At 43.5% G+C, this 4,804-nt stretch overlaps 1 protein-coding gene and 1 long non-coding RNA gene across 2 annotated transcripts in view; one reads left to right on the top strand and one right to left on the bottom strand.

Moving 5' to 3' along the window:
* LOC309337059 (major histocompatibility complex class I-related gene protein-like) overlaps nt 1-4,804 on the top strand; it is a 135,903-nt gene that overhangs the window by 129,928 nt on the left and 1,171 nt on the right. The gene's annotated exons all lie outside the window — the stretch shown is intronic.
* Nucleotides 599-4,704, bottom strand: LOC309337432. Its single transcript, XR_014154292.1, has 2 exons — nt 1,993-4,704; nt 599-1,499 (listed from the first exon to the last, which is right to left on the bottom strand). It is a non-coding gene; the product is annotated as an uncharacterized lncRNA (long non-coding RNA).

The raw sequence follows: 4,804 nt of genomic DNA, 5'->3' as shown, positions 1-4,804 counted from the left end.
ACTAAGAAATCTTTAATAGAAATACATTTTTAAAAATCATAATATAAAAAAGGATGAGGAGATTGACAATTATTTGCAGTGATTTTGATGGTATCTCTCTTGGAACTTTGAAGTGTCAGGCATAGCTCTAATGGCTTTAGCCCAAACGTAGCAGAGTTTTCCTGCACAGCGAAGAAGCTAGTTGAGGTGGAAATGACTAGTCAGCTAGACTCAATAACTATTTACAGGATTTATTAAAAGGAAAAAGAAACCAGCAGAGTTTCTGCATACAAAACAAAGTAAAATAAATCCTTTCTTTCCCTCTCTCTCTCTCTCTCTCTCTCTCTCTTAACCATACACAGCACTCCTTCTCCTAACACACCACACCCCAAACTTACTAGCATTCCTAGATAACAGAGTTGAGTGCTGGTCGTTAACCAATCGGAGTGAGTAGTTTTTAGGTCAAGCAGACCTTGGCTTTCTGCCAAGAGTAAATTGACACTGCCTTGAGTTAATTGTGTGAAGCCAGAATCTGTAAGTTTTCGTGAGAATCAATTAACAGAAACTGAACACCCCCTCACAGATTCTGCTGGACAATTAACCTCAAATAACACCTATGTAGGAGATTATTTTTCCAGCAAACCTAAACCCTTGCACATTTGCTTGTTCTTTATCTTTGCCAATGGTTTAGTTAATACATCTGCTACATTTTCTTCACTTGATACATAAGTACATGTGATTATATTGTCTTGTACACAGCAACGTACATTTTGGTATTTTACAGAGATATGTTTAGAATGTGATTTGAAACCCTCTGTTTTACTTAAGGTTATACAAGCCTGATTATCTATGTAAACTCGTACAGGTTCTCCACAATTTACATTTAAATCTGCTAACAAATGCTTGAAATAAATCACCTCGTTGCACAATTCACTCAATGCGGCGTACTCTGATCCCGTTGATGACACACTTACAACGTCTTGCTTGTGTGACCGCCAGCTGATTAAAGCTCCATCGACCATTATGACTAGTCCTGTGACAGATTTTCTATCTGGCAAATTTCCCCAGTCACTATCACAGAAGCAACTCAACATTTCATCCTCTGAAGAATTTAATTGTAACATATAGCCAATTGTCTGTTTGAGGTATCTCAGAACTTGTTTTACCCCTTTCCAGGCATTTAGTGTGGGTTTTGAGACCAATCTACTCAATATGCCTACTGCATAGCTAATATCAGGTCTGGACCACTGTGCTAGATACAATAAACTTCCAATTACAGAATGATATATATCAGGATGTTCAAATTCAGGACTCTCATCTATATGAAGTGTTTTTATGAAACCTGGATCCATAGGCACCACTGCCCCTTTGCAATCCTGCATCCTGTATGTAGTCAGTAGTTGTTTAACTTTGTTCCGCTGACTAATTAGGCAGCTGCCATCTTGGGCCCAGCACACTTCCAACCCTAGATATGTCCTAACCGGGCCTAAGTCCTTCATTTTGAACTTACTGGACAATTGCTTGGCAAACCTTTTAGTTTGTTCATCTGTTTTGCAAGCATACAATACATCATCTACATAAATCAGACAAAACTCTTGATCACTGCCTGTACCACGTACATAAACACAATTGTCAGCTTGAAACCAAATGACACTAAGGCCTCATGGAAACATTTGTTCCAAGATCTTGCCGCCTGTTTGAGACCATATAGAGCTTTGTTTAATTTCAACACTCTATTGGAACCTGTCTCATAACCAGGCGGTTCGGCTAGATACAGGTCTTCTGATATTGATGCATGTAAATATGCAGTCTGGATATCAAAATGGTTTAACAGGAGTTTTCTCTTTGCTCCAAGCGCTAGAATCAGCCTTACACTGTCCCCCTTAGCAGTAGGGGAAAAAGTCTCATCATAATCTTTTCCAGGCCTCTGAGAGTATCCTTGAGCCACTAAACGAGCTTTGTATTTGTACTTTCCTGTCACCAGAGGTTTAAGTTTGTACACCCACCTGCAGCCTACAATCTTTGCCCCCTCAGGCGCTGCTACTGGTGTAAAGACCTTGTGCTCATTCAGAGAGGACATCTCTTCTTCCATTGCCTGTTTCCAGAGCTCTGCCTCCTCTTTTGGTAACTTTAACACCTCCTGAAAACTCTTGGGCTCTGCAATTACACTAAACACATTTGCAGTATCGGGAGAAAAACGCACCGGAGGCACTCCTTTGTTTTGTCTTTTAGATCTTCTGGGAGAAAATTTTTCTTCTGACCCACTTTCCTCCTCAGAACTATGACCTCTCTTTTGTTGCTTAGCAACTGGTCTCTGACTAATTCCACTTTCTTGAGAGCTCTTATCTGAACTTTCCTCCCCCTCAGACTCTGATTCTCTATGTTTACCTTCAGAGTCATGAAGCTCCTGGGAAGGTTCAAACCAAACCTCAGTATTGGCATGTAGTCTCTCCCAGCCACTATGTTCACAAAAACTGGCATTCCTGGAGATCACAATGCCATTTGTCCCTTCAGCAAAGCGGAAACCTTTTCCCAGCTCCTGGTAACCCACAAACACTAACTGTTTGGTCTTAGGATCTCCCTTCTTTCTCATTTGTTTTGGAATTAATACCCAGGCTTTTGATCCAAACACATGCAAATGGTCAATTTTGGGTTTTTTCTGAAACAATTTAAAGTACGGAGTTGTACCTATTGTTTGATGAAAGAGCCTATTTTGGAGATAACACGCGGTGAGCATGCTCTCCCCCCAATAAGACATGGGCAAATCAGCAGCATCAAGCATGGCAAACATCATATCTTGTAAAGATCTGTGTTTTCGCTCTGCAACACCATTCTCCTCTGGGGAAAAAGCGTTCGTTTTTCTATGCCCAATGCCACGCTTTTGTAACCAATCTCTAAAAGCATTTGACATAAATTCGCCACCTCTGTCCGTCTGAATCCTTCTGAGTTTAATGGACAGAAATCTTTCCACAGATGCCACCCAGCCTTTAAACTTAGTGAACACGTCACCCTTATTCTTCATGGGAAAAACCCAAGAGTAACGCGTGGCGTCATCCACAATTGTTAATGAAAAACGCGATCCACCTCTGCTTACAGCAAATGGACCAATTACGTCCATGTGAACCAGCTGTAGCGGTGACTCACTAACTCTGTCACTTCTGGGGTAAGAGACTCTGTGGGTTTTAACCTTTTTACAAACATTACAATCAAGGTACTTGTTACAACTCTTTAAATGACCCCCATCAGCCAATTCAGACATTTTTAGTACACTTTTCCAGCAAGCATGCCCCATTTTCCTATGCAATAAGTGCACACAGTTGTCATGTATAGCTTTGTTATTCACTGCAGGCTGAGATTTACTGACTACTGCTGCAACTTGAGATCCTGCTTTAAGCCAAAACAAGCCTCCCTCTGACTTAGCAGTGCCTAAAATCTCACCAGCCTTCTTAATAATGCAACTGTCTCCTTCAAAATACACTTTAAACCCAGCTTTTAGCAAACAATCTACAGACATCAGATTGCTCCTTAATGAAGGCACACAAAGTACATTTTGCAGGCATTCACGAAAACAAGGAACAAAAACTGCACCCCCCGAAATCACTTCGGAAGTACTTCCGTCTGCTAGGGCTACCTGGCTGCGCTGTGCTGAGTTCTTGGAAACAAACAATTCATCTGAATTTACGATGTGCCGAGACGCTCCCGAATCAACCACCCAGACAGTTTGTTTCTCATCAGCAATCTTGACCTCGGCGGTCACCAGCTGAGCCGACTGTTTTCGTTTGAAGAATTTCTTTTTACGCTGCTGCTGCTGCTGCTGATCTCGTCCCTGCTCTTGCACCGGCCACTGAGACTTGACCAACTCTGGACACTGTCGTTTTAGATGCGCTGAAGACCCACATCGGAAACAACGCCTAACAGCAAACGCTGACTCCTCACCGGTACGCTGCTCTTGCTTCACCTCTGGCACGGCATGAGAACTCCTTCCAAACCGCCCGCCTGTAGAAGCCTCTGCAGCAAACGACCTTTCTTGCCTCTTCTGCCATTCTTCAATCAAACGCCCAGTAACGTAACTGACTGATAAATCATGCTCCTGTATGCTTTCGAGAGACAAAACTAAATTATCCCAGCTTTCCGGGAGAGAACTCAAAATAATAGCCACCTTCTCCTGCTGGTCTAACGCACAGTCTCTTTCCTGTAGCGCAACAAACTTTAACTGTAAACTGTGTAGGTGTTCCTGCATTGTAACCCCAGGCTGCAACGTTGCCTTGTACAATGCCTTGCGAATGAACAGCTTGGAAACCGCTGTCTCACGCACATGAAGTTCTTTAAGTGCTTGCCACACACCTCTAGCTGTCTTGATTCCCCTCACATATGGCAACTGGGAATCTTCCAGCCCCAAAACAATTGTGGCCCTTGCTCTTTGGTCTTTATCGAGGTCTTCATCATCAGGCTTCGCAGGAAACTTACTCACCACTTGCCAGAGACGATCCCTCTGCAGCACTGCCTGCATGCGTTCCGACCACAGCAAGTAATTGGAGTCATTCAGACGCTCAAAAGCCATCTGAACTGGTTGAGAGGCCATCTTGAGAGCGATGTCCCTGGAACCCGGAACCAGCTACTCACGACCACCGAGAGAGAAAACAGGAACCACAGCACCCAGCACGCACACACTGCAGCTGTTGTCCTTGTGTCCACTGCGTCACCAGCTCACAACAGTCTGGAACCAGCCAGTGTCCATCTGCTGCACCAACAGGACCGACAACTTCTGGAACTACTGGAACCCACACCGTTGATGCTGACACCACCACAACTCAGGCTGGCAGCA

This window comes from Podarcis erhardii (genome assembly GCF_964252035.2).
Source record: "Podarcis erhardii genome assembly, chromosome: 2".
Classification (NCBI taxonomy): domain Eukaryota; kingdom Metazoa; phylum Chordata; class Lepidosauria; order Squamata; family Lacertidae; genus Podarcis; species Podarcis erhardii.
This window is presented reverse-complemented; position numbering and strand designations above follow the sequence as displayed.